At 40.7% G+C, this 23,087-nt stretch overlaps 1 protein-coding gene across 2 annotated transcripts in view; it reads left to right on the top strand.

Annotated features, from left to right (window-relative positions):
* LOC122794012 (protein NLRC3-like) overlaps positions 1–23,087 on the top strand; it is a 470,375-nt gene that overhangs the window by 336,429 nt on the left and 110,859 nt on the right. Inside the window, exon 5 of one of the 2 annotated variants that reach the window (XR_006363605.1) lies at positions 6,970–7,069. The exons of the other annotated variant lie outside the window; for it this stretch is intronic. The gene's annotated coding sequence lies outside the window, so the exon portion shown is untranslated. The remainder of the gene's footprint in view (positions 1–6,969; positions 7,070–23,087) is intronic. 2 annotated transcript variants of the gene reach the window in all.

Below are 23,087 nucleotides of genomic sequence, written 5' to 3'. Positions count from 1 at the left end.
CAGGCTTTACATCAAAAGGAAGAAGCTGTTGTCCAAGGTAAAAAGGCACAAATTCCCAAATGGGAGAACTCCCTCCTTAACCTCAACAAGCAAACTAGATCACTAGTGAAAACCTCCAAAGCCAATTAAGAACCAAAACTAGCCTCCGAAACAAAGGCTTAACCACAAAGCCTTTTTCAGTAACGTCAGAAACCTCCATGGAAAAGCCCAGGTTTGTTCCAAATTAGTTCTTAACGGTACCACTTACACTGATCCTGTTGACTTAGCCAACCTGTTAACAGGTTCAGCACAAACCTCACCCCCCCCCGTCCCTCCCCAAAGGCCCAATGGACATCCCTGATACTTGTCCCGCACCACACATCTCTGTAGTTCAAGTTTTAAAGGCCCTATCCAAGGCAAAGAACACAGCTTCCATGGGACCTGATAGTATCCCAGGCTGTATTCTGCAACATCTCCAGCAAGAACTAGCCTCACTATTGAGCACCCTATTCAACCATAGCCTAAGTACAGGCTTCATTCCAGAAGAGTGGAGAACTGCCATTGTCATCCCTTTGCACAAAGGTGGTGCCACTACTGACCCTGGAAACTATCGCCCCATTAGCTTGACAAGTCTGATCTGTAAGGCCATGGAGCATATTATTATGGACCTCATAAACAATGGCATAGGCAGTCTCCAAGCACTTGACTCCACTCAGCTTGGAGTCATCAAGGGCAGATCTTGCTGTTTGAACCTAGTTGACTTTTTTGAGACTGTCATCAAGGCACTGGATGAGGGAAAGTCAGTACATACAGCTTATCTTGACTTGGCCAAAGCCTTTGACACAATCCCCCACTCGGGCATCATCGAAAAGCTAACACACCTTGGTGTAAATCCCTATCTCATCAGGTGGGTAGCCAGCTGTCTCACTGATAGGACCCGTAATGTCAAAATAGGTGCCACCACCTCCGACAGCAGACCTGTCACTGGTGGTGTCCCCTAGGATCTGTCCTGGGACCTCTGTTGTTTGGCATCTACTTCTCAGAGGTCCAGGCAAAGACAAAAGGCCTGTGGCTAGCCAAGTTTGCAGACGACTGTAAGTTGGGTGCTGTCATTGTCTCCCCAAATTATGTTAACATACTTCAAGACGGTCTCACAGCACCAAATGACAAGTGCCAAAGTCATGGCCTTAAGTTAAATACAAAAAAAATTATTTTCATACCATTCAGCAAAAACATGATCCCTACTGATTACCACATTAATGGCAACCCCCTAAGCACACAACCTATAGTGAGAGACCTGGGTACATAAGTTGACAACAATCTCACATTTGACAATCATGTAGCAGAAGTGGTCAGAAAAGCTTTTTACTTGGGTTGCCTCATACGTAAAGGGATTGCATCCAGAAAAATGGAGGTTATTACCTCTGCGTACTCCTCCCTTATTAGGCCAAAAATTGAGTACAACGCCCTGTTTGGTATGTACCACTCCAAACACCTGCACCAACTGGAAAGGCCACAGAAATACCTCACAAAGAGAATCCTTGGCCTCCAACACCTGTCCTATGTGGACAGGCTCAGATCACTATCACTCTACTCTGTATCGTACAGATTGTTCAGAGTTGATCTGTGTCTCACCTACCGGCAATCTCATGCTCTGCTCCACTAGAGATGCTCCATATCCGTAAGTGTAACTCCTCGCATAATACACAATCGAAAGACTTTAATCTAATATGTGGCATTAACAAAACCTGTTGGAGAGACAGGTTTGTTTCCCAGAGGCTGCCCCGTCTCTGGAATAGACTCCCCATACACGTTAAACTAAGTATGTCGCTGACCCTCTTCAAGCATAACCTTGATGAGTGGATGGGTAACCACAAATTTGTCACAAGGGTTCCATCTGTGTCCGTCACTGACAGGAGCAACAGGTGCTGATTGGGGTTTCTTTTTTGTGGATAAACATTTGGCTAAGCTTTTAAGGGCCCCAGAGCCATTAGCCTAGTAATTTCCTATGAGCCTGTATGCCAGTATGGGAATAGACACAAGCAAGACTGTGAGATGTACTTAACATAGGATTCAGACCTTTCCTGAGGATGTCATTTGATTTTTATCCTTATTTCAAGTACATAATTGAGAAGACGGAATGTGAAAATGTGAGGGGAAAAATAATGCAGTTCTTCATCCTGCTATTTCCAAAGTATGACAGGAGCTATCCCACAAACCTGAGGCCCTTTAATTATATTTAATCAAAGGCAGAACAGTTGAGAAAAGCGTCTGAAAAATAGCAGGCCCATAGAGAAAGTAAAAGCTAGGGCAAGCAGCAAGGTAGGAGCAAGGAAAACAAATCACTTTCTACCCATGAAGAAATAGATCAGTATCATATGTCCACTTCCCTATCCCTCACATCATGAGTGGGAGACCATCCTTTTTAAAAGGAAAATTGCTTGGTCTGACTACAGACCTCTGGGCAAGAGAGACAGTTGCTACTGAGTATAAGATAACATTTAAAACTTTAATTCGGTAGTTGATCAGGTTTTGATTTCAGAAGAATAAAGAGAACATAACATTTAACACTTCTGGCAATTATATAATACCATTGGGCATTTTAAACCTTCCAGATGATTTATGAACTTTTATGGAATACAGTTGTAATGGATTTAGGTGGCCAGGCAGATTGTAATGCCTAATTGAATAGTCCTGATAGAAAGAATTTGACATTTGATTAAAAATATCAGAGATGTACTGTAATCACTTATCTTTAGTTTAGGAAAGAGATCAACACAAAAGAAATGCTGGCATTCTTCTAGTCATCAAAACATTCAAATCCATTTGACAGTAGGAAATCTTGCCATCTTCACAAACGACACCACTGTGACGTAGTATATCATCAGGCAGGGAGCAGTCCATTCCTATCTTTTGTGCAGTACTAGAATGGGGTCTGGCCCAGGAGTCAGAATGACCCTCATAGCTTCATACATCTTATCTCAAGAGAGATCCTTGGCAGACCAGCTGAGCAGGACAGAGGTGTATCCACTTGAGTGGTTGAACCCATTGTTAGATCAACTCATCAGGACAGAGGTGGAATTATATGAGTGTACACTAAACAGGGAGATGTATTTCTGAATTTCAGGTGAGGTGTGCCAGCAATAGATTGTTTTCCTTCTCTAGAAAACCGAAAGCTCGGAAAATTCTGCACCAGGATCGCAGGGGCAACAAATGCCTTCTTCATAAACTGAACAGGTCTGTTTCTATATGTTTTCTTCCAATACCTTTAATCCCCTGGGTGATAAGGAAGGTAAAGGAGTACAGGTCAAACATGCTAATCATAGTCCTCTTTTAGCCCAGGTAAAACTGGTTCCCCCTTCTGCTAAGCCTTGTAACGACATGTCTGTAATGTTAACCCGGCATGTACAGCTATTTACACAGAACAAGGGGTAACTTACACACCCCATCCTGGAAACCCTAAAGCTGATAGTTTGGATAATATAGTGTTCCTCTCACTTTAGATACGGTGTTTTTGAGTGTGTGCTGTATATTCCAAGGAAGGCTAGGAAAGAAAGTGCAAGAACATTATACCTTGCTAAATGAAAAAAAAAATCTTGCTTTGGTGCCAAAGGAGGGGTGAGGATCTGACTACAGTTTCTGTATCCATGAGCCTCACTTATCTGTCAGACATTTACAAAACAAGATTGTCTTGTACCTCATTGAAGGCACATGTTCGAGCCATTTCAGATTGTCTACCTTGAGATCCTACACCTTATTTCTCATTGCTATTAAAGCACTTCCTCAGAAGGCTCCTTCAGTTGAAGCCTCCAGGAAGGAATTTACTGCACCACGGGACCTCACCTACATTCTAGAGAAACTAAGTTTACAACCCTTTGAAGCAGCTGTCTCTTTTCCTCAGATATCTAACCCGCAAAACAGTCGTGTTGAAGGCAGAAGGATTTCAGAATAGCCTACCTTCATATGCTGTGAACCAGTTCTCATTTTCCAAAAGCACAAGGCCATTCTACAAACTAATTCTGCCTTTGTGCCCAAGATACTGACAGTTATTTTTAAATCAGGCTATCACCTTCGTTATTTTTAAATTAGGCTATCACCTTCCTGTGTTTGTCCATTACCCCAGAACAAGGGGTAGAGGATTACACACCCCCTACCTGTGCACATCCACATGAGAGTTTTCTTATACGGGACAATTGAAATAAGATTTAATTTGAAAAGGATAAGGAATTAAAGTTTGTTGGCAAACAGACCAGATTCAAACAACTAGCACAATATACTTATGTCTATTACTGATTTCATGGCAGACCTGTGGTGGCCATGCTGGGATCCATTTCACATAGGACACTGTGCCTACCACTGCCTTACTTAGGAGGGTCATTGCCTACTTTATTCTGGAAGCTGTTATCTATCAAGACTATCTCCAAGCAATGCACTCTGGATATTGTATGTAGGGCCAAGGTAAGACTTGCTTCATTCATTCTGCAGGGCTCGTGCAACCCACTCCTCCCAAGGATCAACAGTCCACTGGTCCATAAGCTTAGAAAATTTTCCTAAGAGTTATTACTGCAACAGTAAATTATACAATGAAAACAAATACAGTTACATTAGAAATTTACCATAACTCTATATGTTGGAGTATGTTCACTGTTGCTGTACCCTTTCCCTCCCACCTCCCCGTTTTCGTCTTTATGTGGGCTTCCTTGGGTTGAGGTGAGTACCCTAGTCACCTTTCCTCTGGCATTCCCTATTTGTTGCCTGAGCAGGTGCCTTCCCATTAGGTTGGTTTAGAACCCAGAGAGACAGCTTAGGGGCCTTTTGGTTGGACTATCTCCCTGGGGATTACTTCCACCAGGATAGTCATTGTCGTGGCTTCAAACCATGTAACGCTGTATTGCCAGGGCAAGAAAGAACTGGTGCTGATGGTTGTCCCTTTTTATGCCACAAATGTCCTGATCTGCAGGTGAGAAGGGCATCCAGCTGGCCTTAGACTGGGAATGTCAATATCTCCTGAAGTTAAGCCTGCCAGTGACATGCATCTTTTGGTGAAATACTCTGATTTTAGCCTTCCCTTTACATATCGCTTCACTGTTCTGATTTGCCATTTGACTGTTCCAGTTTGTGCACTTCCTTTTTCCTCAGTTGTAAAACCAATGTCAAAATAAAACTGGCAGCAACAGAATCATTGCGTTGGCTAGCTTCTTGCTGCATTGTGCTGTTGGTTCACTGAAATGAGTAAATGCTCAATAGTACAGTGCAGGTGTTTAAAAAAAAAGTGCAGGTCCTTTAAAAGCCGAAGCAGTAAGGATAGTCAGGATGGACTGACTGGTAACTATTCAGGTCAGAAAATCTGTTGGCTAGCTTGTATCATTTTTTTTTTGCTTGCTTTGGTGCTGTTTAGATTTCTAGATTCATAGACTGCTGCTAGGCTAACAACCTGGGGGGCCTTTCTAAGCCTAGCCAAATTTTCCCAAAAAAATAATGATGTCCTGTATCCAAACAGAACATTTAGGGCTAGGCATTGTAAATTACCTCTGACCATAAGGGACATGGTTATTAGGCCTGATTTAAATTTCCTGTTCCCCATCCACTGGTCTAGGTTGTGCTTAAACTGGGTAATAGATGAACTGAGCTTCACACTGATGGGAAGCCTGTTCCTTAGGAGGAACAGTCGCTGAGACACATGTCTGTCTCTCCAGCTTGTTCTGTTTAAGTCACAGACAAAATTCAGGTCACAAGGCAGTGTATTTCTGGTTATCTTTGACTTATGAATATGTAGGAGGAGATTAATAAGAAGTATGGGGTTTGTGAATGCCTTGTAAGCCAGGCATAGCTCACCCATCAGCAATCTATAGGAGACTAAATAAAGAAAAAGGGCTTTACGCCTCTCTGCATAAGGCAGGTTTGTTACGCCTTGTGTTCTTTTTGCAAGCAACTTCTGAGATCGCTGTAGTTGCTGCATATGCCTGGTCAGGTACATACCAAAGGGGAGCATTGTACCCTATGACTGGTCTGATAAGGACAGAGTACAGTGAGATAATGAGAACTTTGGACCAAGATGCCATGCCCTTATGTATAAGTTGTGCAACATAAAAGGATTTCTTCACCACTGTGGCTGCATGGTGGTCGAAGGTAAGGCTGTTGTCTGTGTGCATACCCAGTGGGTTGACTCTGAGGTGAATTATCAACATGGTAATTAGCCAGGATGGTTGACTTCTCAAAGGGTACAGTTATGCATTTCTTAACACTGAGTTTAAGACCAAGGCTTTGGCACCATTTGTTAGACAGAGATAGACCTTCATGAAGAATGCTAGTGTCTGCTATTTTTTCTTCAAATTTTGCCTTTGAAGTATTAATTAACCCTCTTCAGCTGCCTGTTTAGATTGGTCAGGGGGATTTTAGTATGTATGGATTTGTCTCTCCTGCAATTGGCCAAGATATTTTTTCTTTTGTTGTGTAACGGGTTGATATTGTGATTCCACCAGGGTGGCTTGTCTTTTGAGTTTCTTATTCTTAATACAAATGGGCACAGGTGTCTGTATACAGCTGTCAATATGGCTGTACAGAGATTTTGTAAATGGCTCAGTGTGTGCTATGGTGTTAACTGGGTTTGGGCGTGCTTGGAATTTAGCCAAAGTGTTGCTTAGTAGAGAGAGATTAGCTCTGGAATCGTTTCTAAAGGTTTTTGGTTTCTCTAGATCCCAGGATGTAAGTTTTATTTCAAGTAATACTCCCGTATGGTCAGATCTGATGAGTGAAGATACTACATTCTGATCAGGCTTTGTTTTCTGCAACCTAGACTGGAGTTGACAACATGCTGTGTGCTAGTGTTATCATAGACAGAGGGCCATCAACTCTGTTGCTTAGCTACTGACGATTACGACCCAAGAGATCTGCTGGTTGGTGTGGTTGGCTGCTTTAGTAGTTTATTTCTCTGTTGCCTGCCAGACATTCCAAGACTTATTTTTTTCATCCTTTGTGGCTGCTCTGCAGGCTTAACACAAACGAGAGTTGTTGCTGTGCTGTGATGCTGTTTGTTACTGCGAGCTGGGTTGATCAAAAGAGGGGAGAGATAAATGCCGCAGCACATTCAGTAAGTAAAGCAGTAAGATACATTTTGTAACTGTTTCTGAATTTGCCTAATGTCTGTTTTTTATGTTTTCTATCTGTTCCTGGTAAAGTTTATGTTTTCCGGCAAACTGTTGAGGACTACAGTAATGTATGACATCTGAGTTTAGGATTTCATATCACTGTTGAGGACTACAGTAATGTATGACATCTGAGTTTAGGATTTCATATCACTGTTGAGGACTACAGTAATGTATGACATCTGAGTTTAGGATTTCATATCACTGTAGAGGACTACAGTAATGTATGACATCTGAGTTTAGGATTTCATATCGTTCATACCTTTCAGCTGTTCTTGATTTTGTGCCTCATGTTTTGGGACTGTCTTTGGTAAAATGTGTGATATTTTGGCAAATCGTTTTAGGACTAGCTACTAAATAATGACAGTCATTTGAATTTCAGACATTGCAAGACATTAATCTAACAATTTTTTTAAGTATATAAGCTCATTTTTAAACTCTGCCCCTGATTTTTGTGCTTATTGCCCCTGATTTTTGAGCTAAGAGCTGGCAGATGACCTGACTGATGTCAGTATGCTCAGGTATATAGGGAGCCAGCTGACATCATGATTTTGGCCTTTTCTTGCTGTTGGAGCCTGAGACAGAGTTCCAGTCAGTATATTGGTCAGTATGCACCAGAAAGAAGTCTTCTGAAAGCTAAGTACCCCATTGGGGAACCCTTTCTGCATTTTTTTGACTCGTGCCAGAGAAAGGCAATAATTGTCTCCAATGTGGCAAACAGATTCCACACAGAGATTTCCATTCTTTTTGTCACCTGTTTAGGCCCAGATCACGATGTGCCTAACTGCCATTTCTGTGCTCATTTCAACTCTAGAACTATTAGGCATAGGCTGAGATTTTAGCTAGGCACCTTGTCACAGTGGCCGATGGCATCTGCCAGTCCATTCAAGGCTGAGCACCCTAAGTGCAAAAGAGATGAGGAAAAACAACCCAGGCTTAGGGCCTCCGATGGCAGTCACACTCCATCAGCTAGTTCTCCCAGGCCCATGATCGCTGAAGATGATGAGGCACTTTAGCAGCTCCCTTCCACGACTGAGGTGGGTCGTGCAGGCCTCTATCGAGACTATCCATTGTCCAAGATGCCATCAGGTCCCTCAGCTTCCTCACAAGCCTTAGGACTTGGCTTGTGTGTCAAGTCTGGGAAGACACTGCAGGTTTCAGCTTCCGATGAATGTGCTTTAACTGGTGACGCTCCTTTGCAGTATCAGCCAATGCCAGCTGCACATTCCTCCTGAGAGACTGGAGTCAAAATTGCAGACGTATTTGGCCAAATTGAGAGCTGCCCCAAAGAAGGGTACTGCCTCCATGTCTATGTTTAGGCCTACTGACTTCCACCCACAGGGTTATCAGCAGGATTTGGTTAGGCTAACTGAAGATTTAATTTCCCTGGTGCGATGTAGGCAATGCCATAGTGAGTCCTCCCCAGGGAAAAGAAAAAGGGACTCTACTCCAGAGGGCATTTCTGAAACTTTTGAATCAGCTGAAGATTCTAACCATGAGGAATCTGCTTTTGATGAAGGACCCTCCCTGGCCTCCTTTGAAGAGTCAGATTCTGAAGAAAACTTGGCTTCTCCGCCCCCTGAAGACATTTCCTTTGGAGAGAATATTCATGCCATGAAGGGAGCATTTCCAGTGAGAAGCCCAGGATTACCTGCAGTCCAAAAATAGGATTAGGGAATTCCTTAACCTTCTAGAACATACCCCTCTTGCCATCCCTCCAGTTTTAGAGGTTGTTAAGGATGTTTTCTTGGATTCCTCTTTGATTCCAGACTCCTTTTCCCAGCCCTTCAAAAACCTGACAGATTTTATAGGGTAATAGACTCTCATAAACATCTCTTCAGGTTCAGCCTCCTAGATTTAGTAGGAGCTACCCCTCTAAACAGTTGTCTTTTCCTTCACAATCCAAAACCAGGCAGAGAAAGCTACATAGGAAAAGGACACAAAGGCAACAACAGCAAAGATCCAGGCAGTAGACTTCATACTCTTCCAGGCAAGGAAATTCTGTGCCACAGGACTCTGGCAGAGAGCAACAGTGGCTTCTCCATCCCAGTCTCTCTGACCCCCCCCCCCTCCTTTCCCCTCCACCCACAAGACTAAGAGGAAGACTACTCCTTTTCAAGGAAAGTTGGTCTCTCATCATTTAGGAAAGGTGGGTTCTAATCATTATTTCAAATACTACAGACTCTGTGTCAAAGATCCAGTAAAGCCCTCAGGCTGTCCAGACATTCCAAGAACAGCACGGAATATAATGTACACAATATATCTTCTGTTACATTCAGTGAACAACAACTTCAGGTTTTAAATAAAGGTTTGGGTTTTGTGCCAGGTTTTTGTGTTCCGGAGCATCATTTTGCATAAGATGTTGTAAATTTTTGCCGTACCCTTAATTTAAGATTGTTTTTTCACAATCAGGAAGGGCAAAAGGTTGATCATTTTGGCCTTGGAACTTTTCGATTTAGACCGTCACAGTTCAAGCCACCAGTGTCACACATTGTACAGTCTTTTCAAAATGAGGTTCTCAAAGATTTACATCTGAATTTGAGCAAGTATATGATTAAGGATAATCTTAATTAACAAGAAAGGTCATGTGTTGAACATCTTATTAAGAATCATGACATTGCCATTTTGCCGGCGGACAAGGGTGGGGCAGTGGTGGTTCAGAATTGGGTTGACTATGAAGCTGAGGCAGAGCGACAGTTGTCTAATGAATTTCATTATAAGGCAATGCCTACTGACCCAACCAGTAAATTCAAAGAAGACATTGATAAATTTTTGGATCTAGCAGAAGAGGAAGGCATCATTTTTCATAATACTTGTTATCACCTAAAGGTTAATTACCCCAGGCAAAAATACATTTACTTCTTGCCGAAGATTCATAAGGATCCCAATAGACCGCCTGATTGACCAATTGTCTCTGGCAGAGGCTCCTTGACTGAGCCTCTGTCAGAATTTCTTACACATACAGGACACCACACAGTTTCTTGCCATCATATCAGATATGCAACTGGAACCTGACTGGCTCTTATGTACTTGGGATGTCACCTCCTTGTATACTAGTATTCCCCATTGGGCAGGACTCACTGCTTTGCAATATTGGATTGATCGGGCGAATATGTACAAGCCGGGTTTTAACACTCTTCTGGTTTGTATGGCCGAATTGGTACTCACCCACAATGTCTTTTATTTCAAAGATAAGTGTTTCTGGCAGACTCAAGGTACTGCTATGGGGGCCTCTTTTGCCCCTATATATGCAGACCAGCTTATGGCCTACGTGGAGGAGCAATTGATTTATGATATTAACCATAACATCTTCATGAATGAATTAGATATTTGGAGGAGATATCTTGATGACTATTGGTTGGTGTGGAGGGTGGATGAGGCATTTCTTTTTGAATTTTTGGAATATTTGAATTCCAACAAGTGGGGTGTTGAATTTAAGTTAACTTATAGCAGATCCAAAATAACTTTGCTGGATGTGTCATTTAGGAGAACTGAATCAGACACTTTGGAGAGTGAGGTATTTAGAAAGTTTCCTCAGTTTAACACCCTACTTCATGCCACAAGCTTCCACCCACAACATGTCATCAGGAACATCCCCAAATCGCAATTTCTACGTATTAGGAGAATTTGCTCTGATTCCTCCACGTATGCCTATCATCGACAGGAAATGATAGTCAGATTTAAGAACAGGGGGTATCAAGCAGGTGACATTACCAGGGCCAGTCGGTTTGCTAACCAACAAGATAGGTCACAGTTGTTATCATACCATCTTAAGTGTACAGACCAATCTCAGGAGCCCAGATTGGTCACTACCTATGGCAGAAACACTAGGAGTTTCATGAATATCATCCAAAGACATTGGCACCTGTTACAGTCAGACAACATACTAAATAATTATATTAAGGATCTGTGTTCTTATTCCTTTCAGAAGGGGCAGTAATTGGGATCCTTATTCAGTCACTACAAGAGGGTTTATAATCATTTTCCTAACCCCCCCCCTGTTCAAACTACAGTAACTGGGCAATTTTTGCTAGGATGTCATCTATGTGGGCACTGTTTATATTGTCCGAGGGTGCTCAAGTCAGATAGTTTCACCTCTCATAATTCTCCACATGTTTACAATGTTTCCTTTTTTGCTAACTGCAGTACCAGTTGGGTTATTTATTTAGCCCAATGTAGCTGTCGAGCATTTTATGTGGGGCAAACTTCCAGACCCTTTAAGGGTCAGTGAACACTTAAATGATATCAGAAACAAAAAAGTTTCAAGTTCCTTATATAAACACATACTCGCTTCATGGTCATTGACCGTATCAGGTTTAGGAGCAATGAGGTTCATGTATTACATGAATTATTAACGAATAAAGAAAAAAAATGTGGATTGTTAAATTGGGAGTTCTATTTTTACCTGGGTTGAATGACCAATTTTGAAGTATTCTGCAGTGGATCATCATTTATATATTTACCACTGGATTTCTGTACACATGGATATACAATTTTTTTTATATATTTCTTGGACATTCCAAAATTTTGTAATACATTACTTTTCTAATTTAGTTGTGCAATGCATTTTTTATCCACTAGAGGATAAATAAATATATGTGAATGAATAGCCTTTATTGGATGTTTTTGTGTGTGGTTACTGAAGAAGGTTTATGCCAAAACCGGTATGACCCCACTGGGTTAATTTTTACTTCGTCTTCATGGAATAAAATATTCCTTTGCTAGAAGGCTACACTGGAATTACTGTGTGCTGGCTCTTTTTTTCTGCACTGTTCTTGAGATATGGGTGCACCAGCCACACGTGCAAGTATTTTGTTTGCTGTCCAGACATTACCCCAAACCAAAAGACAGAGGCCCTTTCCCAAATTAAGAATTCATGCTTCCTGGACTCAGTTAAACCAGTTCCAGATCACCAAAAAGGAAAGGGTTTCTATTCAGGCTACTTGGCATCCCATTCTATACCTGCATGCCCTCAATCATTTCCTGCTGTTTCCAAAATTCAAAATATTAACTTTTCAAAAGCTGTTACCTGTGCTACCTCACAAGCCTTCATGGTCACCCTGAATCTAAAAAGATGTCTACTTGCACATTTCCAAAGATTAATCGCATTGAAGCTTTTTACACTTCAGAGCAGATACCAATCACTGTCAATTTTGTGCTCTCCCTTTTGGCTTGTCTACTGATACTAGGGTCTTCACAAAGTGCTTAGCCCCTCTAATCACCTTTTTCAGAACCAGAGGTCCAAATCTACCCCTACCTGGACAGTTGCCTAATTCAGGCCACAAGTCTTTCAAAACGTTATTTAGGTATGGTGTTTACCCAGAATCTCTTTACCATAAATCATCACAAATCAAACACAGAACATTCTACCAGGATTGTCTTTCTGGGGCTCCTCTGGACTCATCCCTGCAAAAGACCTTCTTACCTCTGGACAAGGTCTCCTTCCTGACTCAGTACTTCCTAAAGATCATGCAGAGAGAATGCCTCACAGCGAGAGAGTGAGAGAGTTCCTTGGATCATTGGGCTACATGCCATCTTGCATTCGTACGGTCCCCTTGACCAGGCTACACATGAGGAAGCTCCAGTGGTACCTCAAAAATGTGTGATGCCAGTATGCACAGCCCCTCTCAAGCAAGACACCGCTGATTCCTTGTCTCAAGGAGAAATTTGCATGGTAGCACAGGCTTGTGCTCAGAACCAGGGCCTTCCTTTCAGGTTCACACTCCAAGAGCAAACCATCACCACAGATGCTTTGGAGAAGGCCTGGGGAGCCCATTTCAGTCACTTCCAGACCCAAGAAAAGTGGGAAAATCAGTTCAGAGACAAACACACAAACTTGAAGGAGCTTATGGCAGTTCAAAAAGGCCTGGTAGCATTCAGAGAAAAATGAAAACCAGGTGTCCTGTTGGAAAAAGCAGACATCACCATAGTCATGTGGTACGTAGGCAGGATGGTGCTCACTCCAGCCATCTCTGTGCCTAGCAATGCAAGTTTGGAAAACCGCTCACTCTCTGGGGTTACAGCTTTTGGCATGATACCTTCCAGGTGCTCAAAGCCTTCTAGTGGATTACCTCAGTAGAAACCAGATGAACCCCTATGAATGGCATCTGCACTGGAAAACATTTCTCAGCATAACCAAGAAATGGGGAGTTTCACATATAGACCTGTTCACCACCAGGGAAAATGTTCAACTGAAAAGATTCTGCTTCAGGCACAACCTACCCTCAGCCCAGAAGACAGATGCACACCCCTCCTTTACTTTTGCTCCTTCGTGTGCTACTAAAAATAAAGGAAGAGGGGCTAAGGGCAATACTAATAGTGCCAGAGTGGCCCAGACAACACTGATATCCTCTGCTACTCAACTTAATCAACAAGAATCTATGGCAGTTACCTCAGAGAGCTGGACTTTCTGACTCAGGACGAGGGAAAGATTGTGCATCCCAACCTGCAGACACTCAAACTCTCAGCCTGGATAATTCCACAGCATCCTGGAAAGATCCTACCCAAAGCAAGCAGGTTCAAGACATGCTTAAAGAAGCCAGAAGGCCTAGTACTATGAAATCTTACCAGGTAAGTGGAGATGGTTTTCCATTTGGTGTGAACAACAGGGCCACAATCCTCTTCTAGCCAAGATCCCTGTCATCGTAGATTGCCTGGCAAGTCTGGTTGACAAGGGCTTATCCTGTTCTTCCATTAAAATTCTTGCCTGTGCCATTTCGTCTCGTATCCCTGTTTTTCTTCCTGTCTTTCCTCATCCCCCTTCTAAGGCAATTCCTTACGGGAGTGATTCATATCGGATCCCCCAGGAACCAACCTACATCTCCATGAGACCTCAATGTTGTTATGGAAAAACTGACCCTGTCTCCTTTCAAACCAGAGGCTTCTGCTAACTTAAAGCTTCTAATTTGGAAAACTGCCATTTTGCTGGCTATCCCCTCTGCTAGAAGAGTCTCTGAGATGCAGGCTGTCATGGTGGTGGAACCCTTCCTCATCTTCCATCCATAGAGAGTCTCCATCAGGACTAACCCTTCCTTTATGCCACAGGTGGTGACAGACATATCATTAAATCAGGCCATAGACTTGCCCACTTTCTTTCCCAATCCACAAAACCAGGGGGGAGAATTATTTCCTTGGACTTGCATAGGCAGCTCAGTTACTGTCTTGACAGAACTAAAATCAGACCAACTGTTTGTGGCCTTTGCTATCAGTTGTGAAGGAAAATCATTTTCCAAACAGATTATCCCTAAATGGATCTCACACTGTATCTCATTTTATTACAGCCATCATGGTAGGAAGCCACTTGAGGTTGTCAGGACTTGCTGTACTAGGGCTACTACTACCTTTGCTACCGTTATAAAAGGAGTCCCTACCAAGGACATTGTGGAAACTGCTACCTGGTCATCTGTGCATACCTTCACCAAACATTACCACTTATCAGCTTTTTCCATGTCCAGAGCAGGATTCACCACTGCCATTCTGCAGGACATCTTGTCCTCCCTAATTTGCCTTCCAACCTCCTTTTCAGCTTTGGGAATCATACCATAGTTCAGGACTGCAGCAGTGAAACACAAAGAACATAGTACAGTTGTGTACACTTACCATAAATGTCGATGTTTGAGTGTACTCACTGTTGCAGTCCTGCTTTCTCTCCTTCTTCCCCCTTAGCCTACTGATACAAGTGTCCTCACAAGCCAAGGGGGACCCTCCTTTTTGCCCCTTCCCTTGCTTAGGTTCTCTTTCTAGGACCCTTTACTTTAGGACCCATCATGGGCTCCTACCGTCAGGTTGACAAGAAAAAAAATGAAATCATGACGTCTGCTTCCTATATACCCAGCTGTATTGATGCTGGTTAGGGCATCCACCAGCTTTTGGAGAAGGGAGATTTTTTTTTTCTCTGGTAGTCGGACTGGCCAAAGGCTTTCACAGCAGGAAGTTCCACAAGTCAGGTCTGCAACAGTGAATACACTTGAACATCTACATTTATAGTAGGTGTACGCAACTGTACTTTCATTCCTGTTCATCTTCAAGTGCAACTTAGATCTACAGATGGGGACTAGAAAATTTACCCCAGGATTGCCCCTGTACTACTAATGAATGGATAGATGCAGCTCCTGAATGCTTTATCCCATGCATAGGTCCCTTTAAATTATCTATGGTATGATCCCAGTTATACTCATTAGGAATCGTATATAATTATTGACCTTGAGATGGATAAGGCCAGTCTATAACCAATCTATAACCAAATAGAGTAGGTAATTTTGAGCAGAAAAAGGGAAACTGGCTAGGCTTAAAATGGCCCACAAAGGCAGCTAGCCTAGTACTTACCGATGAACCGATGAGTCAAAAAGGCTTTACAACACAACTGTCAGAAGAACTCTCAGACATCACAGACTATTAAAGACTTAATAGCTCTGTAGAAAGCTTCTGCTGTGAAGAAAAGTGTTGAGGCTATCTATCCAATACACCATTCTTGGATGCTTACTCTTTGTCGTGGGTGTAGCCAGGCACAAACTGAAATGTTACCATTGGGGAGAGTGAATTGATCCCTAGGGGAAGTGCTGACTGTGTCCTCGAATCCACTACTACAGGATATTTTTATGTTGGGATCTGATAATTTGAGTAATTGTATGAACTCTGCCAGTAACTCCTTTAATCAACAATTACTCTTGAAAAGAAGGTGCAAGCATTTAAATGCTTGCAATGGCAAAGACTAAGCTTCCAGGTGTATCTGGAACTAGGAATAGTACCAAGAGGACTGAGAATTTCAAAGATGCCAACATATGGAAATGTTTACCCTGTCTTCTTTAAAAAATGTCAGCAGCTGAATTTAAAATTGAGCTCTGATTACATACTTCTGATGAATCCATTTTTTGTTATAGAAAAGGAGCCGTTGGCTTATATAACTACTTTGGAAAGTAAAATTTCGTCTTTGCCCTGTTCTCAAGAGAATGTTACAGCTTATAATCAAATGTTAGAACGCCTCACCAATTATGATAAACTTCTGGTGCAGACTAAAAAACATAAATTGATTTGAGACATTACTGGCTTTAGAAATGGCCATATTTTTTTCTTGGCCTAAGGAGAGATTTGTACCTAATACTATTCATTAGAGGTGCTCAATGTATGAATTAGACAATATTGAAATGCTGATAAATATTCATGTAACCAAAAGTGCTGCAGTAAGAACTCAGAATACCATCAGCTAGAGACCTGTAGCCTCAGAGAACAGAGAAGTGATTATAGGAGTTTTCTCCAGTCCACCTACCATTGGCGAGAATTTTCAGCAAATGAGAACTGCCCTGAATTTCCATTTACAGAAGAAGATGGAGGTGAGGCAAAGAGCGTCTTTGATGGGAAGAAGGAGAGTGAAGGAACTACAGTGGCCCAGAGGCACACAGCCATTCGAGCAACAGGAGAAAAATTTACTGTTATCCTTCGAGTACGTATCTACGTTGACTTTGTCAGAAAATGACTGTTCTTTGCTGCAAAAAAAGGACTGAGTTTTGTACCTAGTAGTAGTGATTCACTTGAGGAAGTGCTTACAGATTTGAGGTTTTGTTCTTAATTTGAACCTTAAAGATGGTAACAGTATTAGTAAAGGGCCTAAGAACACAAGGAGAACATGCAGTTCAAGTTAAGCTACAGAATAATCATGAAATGGTAATTAAGCAGGCAGATAACGGTGGTGCTATTGTCATTCTTGACAAAGCTAGTTGTATAAGTTGTATCCAAGAACTTTTAAGTGATGAAAATACGTTTGAGAGGATAAGTTTTGCTACCTTAAAGTCCGTGATACATAGAGTGAATAGCCTTTATCTAATGATATTACTCTTGGTATTTTTAATTATTTAACTGTGTCCTATACGGATTACTGAAAATGCATAAGGATATGCAAAAGCCACCAATGTGGCCTGTTGTTTCAGGGAAAGGATGGATGACTGAACCTGTTCCTCTGTAGCTAGAACTTCTTTCAAGTCCTTTTTTGAGTCATGTTCAAATTTTGTTAAAGACACTGGGAACTTTCTTGACAAAGTGTTTCAGTGGTATGCTGCAAGTACATATTCAGATTTTTATTTTGTTGCACTGGATAATATTTAATTGTTTATACTAATACCCAATGACTATGGTATTGATGCAATCAGAGAGTTCCTACTAGTAAGTGAATATACTACCAGAGAGATTGAAACAATTTGTTCTCTGTTAGATGTGCTCACCAGTAATGGATTTTTGTTTGAAACAGAACATTATTATCAAAACTCTGGTGTTGCAATGGCAACCTCAGTCGTGAATACTTATGCTAACCTGACATTGAGTCATTGGGAGAATAATTCTATTTATAATTCTGTAAATAAATATGATCAGCATATTGCATTCTACAAGCCTCTGTGGTGGAGCAGTTAGCGTTGTCGCCTCACAGCAAGAGCTTGTCCCGTTTGATTCTCGGCTGGAGCGCCAGCTGTGTGAATTCAGCATGTCCTCCCTATGGTCGAGTGACGCATAAAGACATGCAGGTAGATGCATGCATGAATGGGTGTGCCTTCTTTGAAGGTTGGGCTTCGGGTTGGCAACTCAGCACCGTAAAAATTCACTGCCAAACATTAGCGGACCAGAGTTCCATTGTGGTGACCCCTAAAAGCTGAAAGACAAGAGAGAGAGAGATTGCATTCTACAAAAGACAACTTATTTTTAATTTGGACAGGTAATGAAATGTCTTATTGGAACGTGTAATTTATTTATTATTTGGAATTTGTAGCTTATCTTGATGCAACCACTGAGGTTTTAAAGTGTAAGGCTAGTTATTCTAAAGAAAATATTTGCTTCTTAGACATTTCCTTAAGTAAAGAGAATGGTACAATAAACTCTAGTGTTTATAAAAAAAAAGATGTACAGGCAAATAGATTTTTGTATAGTGGTAGTGTGTACCCCCAACATGTATTTAAAGGTATTGTCAGAACCCAGGTCTTTCGGTTAAGTAGGCTGAATACCGATTAAGGAAGGTATAATGAACAAATTTCTGAAATGACACAAGAGCTTAAAACTAGATATTATAGTGCTGCTCTTTTACGTGATTCAAAAAAATTGTTGACAGTGAAAGAAATAAATTAGCTAAACCTTATTTTGCAAGAAATTGGTATCAGAGAAAAGATGGACGATAAAACAGGAATCTAACTCGTTATAATGGTAGGATCAATGTTAAGAATATTATAAGGAAAAGTTGGACTGTTTTAAGTGCACACCCTGAAATGTTTAAAATTATAGGGGAGCACCCATCCTTTGTATATAAGAAAAGAAGTAATATTAAGCAGAAACTTTGCTATAAAGAGAATTACAATGGTAATAAGTGTGTATCTAGCCATAAGAAGGGCACCTTTCCGTGTTATAATTGTGTGGCCTGTAAACATATTTTTTTGGGATATATTTTTACACATCTGATAACAGGAAAAAGATTTTTATTAATTACCTTTCGACTTGTGTTACAGAGAATGTTGTCTATTTAGCAACTTGTTTGGTATGTCCTGCTTTCTACATAGTGAAATGTAGTAGAAAGCTCAAGCATAGGATTAGAGAGCATATGTCAAGTATAAAAGTACTGACTAATGCCTTATCTAAACATTGTATTGAGAAGGACATGCAATAATTTTACAGTTATACAATATGAGGGGTGCTGATACAAATAAATTAGAATAGAGTATAAATGGATTTTAAGACTAAATGCTGATAGAATTCCGTGTAAATTAGAATAGAATATAAATGGATTTTAAGACTAAATGCTGATAGAATTCCGTGTCTTAATGTGACTATAAGTTTGAAACCAATTTTGAGGGAAAAGCAGATGCAAGTATAATTATGTATGTAAAAAAGTTTTTAAATATGTTTATGTAGTCATTCATATTTATGTACCTTTTTATATGATTTTCATTATATATAATTTTTAATAACTATAGTTGTATTTCAATTGTTAGTCTACTTTTTAATTTTTGCTACCGTTTTCTGTTGCTGATTTAAACGTGAAAGGAGTTAAATTTGAAAGGATATATAACTTTAAGAAAACCCAGGCGGCCAATTGATTGCTTCTTGTCATTGGTTTGCTGTTCCCTTTTTTGAAATGTAGTTAGTTTCAATGATTTTTATAGTGCACTGAAGAAGGGTTGCTTAACCTGAAAGCTTTGCACTTTAATAAACTATGTTGTTCTGGTCCTTGGCTTCGCTTTTCAGCTTTTTTTCCAATTGTAGCCAGGCATACACATTGCATGGCATATTGTACAAATTATTTCCTGAGGTGCAACATTTTGACTAATTCAAAGCTTCTGAGTACCTTCAAACATGTAAATGAAAGCAAAAAGTGGTGCAAGTGAGAGCAAAGCGGTAAATGTGTCTCTAGTGATTTGTTATATAGTTGAGGTTCAGTTAGCATCCTAATATGTGGTTTAGAATGTGTACTACATTTTAATAATGTATTTATGGGGATTAGGACAGCTCTCTGACTGACCAGCTATGTCGACGTCTGTTTCGTTGAGTCAAATAGATGGTCAACAGGTATGCAAGCTCGACAATTCCCAGGTAGGAGAATATTCCCTTTGCCCAGTCATTGTGCAGTCTCAGAGTTAGCATGCATAATTAGCACAGGGTGTGAGGGGTGCGGGGGATTACCTTCATGTAAAAACACTTGCCTTTGGTTTACTGTGATTTAGGGTAATCCCTGGAACATGTACAGAGTGTTGACTTTGGCTATTTCAATGTAATAACGTTGATGTTTTTGTTGTCAGCATAGCTGGTCATTTGACCCACTGCTCTAGATCCATATGTAAGATATAACGCATACACAGAGGGCAGTAATTTCTGACTGGAGCAACAGCAGCATTTAAACTTGATGTAGTTGTCTGAAATGTGTGGTTAAATCCATAATCTTTTTGCCTCATAAATCTAAAGCAACCCTGTCCATATGCCAGGGAATTACAGGACTCCAATGTTTGTTGAATTGCATTGATGGCTGCTATGACCTTTGCAGTAAATCACTAGAGAACAAGAATATGCATCTTACCAGTATAGTTTCAGCTGCAGTAACTTTCTCCAGAAATGTTTCAGTTTAGAGTAGTTTTGAGGTGGTAATCTGGACCACTTCTCTTTCTTTTCAGAAACCTTAAAAATTACAGCATAGAAGTAGGGCAGTCTTTCTTATTGCAGTTTTGCAAGATGTGTCTCCTGGTCTGGGGTCTAGATTTCCCTTGGGCAGCATACGAGTTTAGTATTCTTACAGTGATCCTAATTGAGAACATAGTACAACTGTGTGAGCATATTCATTATAGCAGTAGATGTTTGAATGCTAGGATTACTGCTTCTATATGGGCTACTGCCCACTATCCCCTGTCCTTAGGTTAGTTTCTTTGTTTATTCACATCTCCCCTACTTACTGTGAAATTGAAGATGGGAACCCTGTTCGTCTTGCAGTGCCTTCTTTACAAAGAACCTGGAGTTACTTTGGCAGACCCTTCTAATTGGGAGGGGGGCTGATAATGACAGAGTCCTGGATGCCCCTGTTTGGTAATTTCTTGCTCTAAGAAAAAGAACAGAAGATGACTTCAACTGGTAATTATCAACATTTTGATTTTTCTGGGCATTAGAAAGAGACCATCTCCACTTTGGGTACATTAAACCACTCTGAAAGTCAGGCCAGATGGATAGATGTCCATCTGTGGCTAATTTCCATGTGCAAGGATTTACAGTGTGGCAGCAATTACACTTTTTAATCATCTATTTTTATTGGGATACTGCTTAAATGGTTTAACTGCATTTCCCAATTACGTTCATCAAAAATAATTTAAAACTGTCCACTGTTTCAGTCTGAGTTTAAATGAGAGTTAGATGTTGTGTTGGCATCTTTTTGATGTGTAACATTAGTACAATGCACTTTAAAGTGTTATGCCGCCCCCATGGCTATGTGATCATGTTGGCCAGGTAGTTGGGTGCTTTGTTTGTTATACCTACTGAAAAATGGTGCATTGTTTGTTATACCCACTGACAAATGGTGCATTGTTTGTTATACCCACTGACAAATGGTGCATTGTTTGTTATACCCACTGAAAAATGGTGCATTGTTTGTTATACCTACTGAAAAATGGTGCATTGTTTGTTATACGTACTGAAAAATTATGCATTGTTTGTTATACTTACTGAGAAATGATACATTGTTTGTTATACCCACTGAAATATGGTGCGTTGTTTGTTATACCCACTGAAAAATGGTGCATTGTTTGTTATACCTACTGACAAATGTGCTGGATGGCTTTATTAAGCCCTGTTTTTTCTCATTGGCTTTGTGTAAGTTTTTTAGCTGTCCAACATTAATAAGTAATTATTCACTGCAGTACTATATAATGTATATCCCTGTTTTATAGCATGATATGTGCAGTATGTAATCTTAGAATGTCTATACATTTGTATTAACAAAACGTCAAACGGCAGCAGTTGTGCCCAGCACTTGTTTGCAGTGCTGTTTGAAAACAATAAAAAAACCTTGATGAAAGCAAAGACCATGGTGCTGAGTAAGCTATCTACTTTTTCTCCTGCTGTCCATGCACTAACTGAAATTTGGTACCCTTTGACAAAGGTCTCTTTTTTAGGTACTTTGTGGGGCATTTATCATTTCTCCAATGAGTCCAGTACATGTTTGTCTCTTTAAGAAGAGATACTACTCTCCAAAGACCATGGTTTTGAAAACCACACCACACCACACCACTGAGATAAATTAACCAATTCAAAAGGTGAATTCTCTTTCCACATCAGTGGAATAATTTGGCATTGGTAGTTAGGCAGTACAAGGTGTCTGTCTCTCTCCTTACAAAGGAAATCCAGTTTATTCCTTTGCAAAACTAATTAATTGGTGGCTTACAAAATCCTGATTTTCAAAGTACCTTACCTTATCCCTTACAGTTTGTGCCTAGTAGTCCAGAGTAAAGCTGGTCCTTTGGATTCTCAAAAAGAGAACGGGGGTGGCTATAAACTGAGATAATATCCTACTGAGTGCCATAAAAGGTTTCCTCATATTCTGTCAACTGCTAGTTTGGAGTAGGACATTCCTGTCGCTGTATTTGTAACTTTTGAGAGAAGATACTGGAAAGACACGGATGAAGTAAACTGGCAATGCACCTTTTATGATTAATTCAGTTATAGTCATGCTCAGATTTAAGTATTATGTTAAGGGGGCAAAACTATTAGTCGATTTATAGAAGATGTTTATTGAACAAAATCGTGATGATTTGTTGTACACATAGACTGTGTATAATACATAGTTTTATCCTATAAGGAGGGTTTTATTTAACAAAAGGAACAAAACATGATTGGAGAACAGTTTGTTATTAGGGGAAAAAAAGTTTAGATTTTTTTTTTTTTTTTGCAAACTTCAAAAGCAGAACATTATCTTGAAATTGGTAAGAAGCATGGACTAAGAAATACATTTTTGGTTAGTTTACAGTTACATACCTTGTAAGCCGCGGTGGTACAGTGGTAGGGTTGTTGTCTCAAGAGGTTCACCTGTTCGATTCACGGTTGGAGTGCCTTCTGTGTGGAGTCTGCATGTCCTCCTCACGGTTGAGTGGCCTCCGAAGGACATGCGTGAATGGGTGTGCCTTGGCTGAAGGTTGGGCGTCGGGCTGGCAACTCGGCACCATAAAAAATCTACTGCCAATCATTAGCGGACCTGAGTTCCACTGTGGTAACCCCTAACCGGGAAAAGCTGAAAAGACAAACAACAACAGTTACATACCTTGTACATGCCATCCTTTAAGTGAGATTTTCTGTAGTGATTTTTTTTTTTTCGTTTTTGTTTTGGGCACCAAGGCCCTAACCATCCAGCCATTTTAGTCCCTCTACTGAATTACTCAATCCCCCATTCTTCTTTGCTTGTTATCCCATATCAGTGCTGGGATTTCACTGTTTAGCGGGACATAACCTTATCACGAAGCT

Source organism: Protopterus annectens, chromosome 2.part1 (genome assembly GCF_019279795.1).
Source record: "Protopterus annectens isolate FY-2018-M chromosome 2.part1, PAN1.0, whole genome shotgun sequence".
In the NCBI taxonomy this organism is placed as follows: Eukaryota; Metazoa; Chordata; order Ceratodontiformes; family Protopteridae; genus Protopterus; species Protopterus annectens.
Note: the sequence above shows the minus strand (reverse complement) of the source record. Positions and strands in the feature narration are given on the sequence as shown.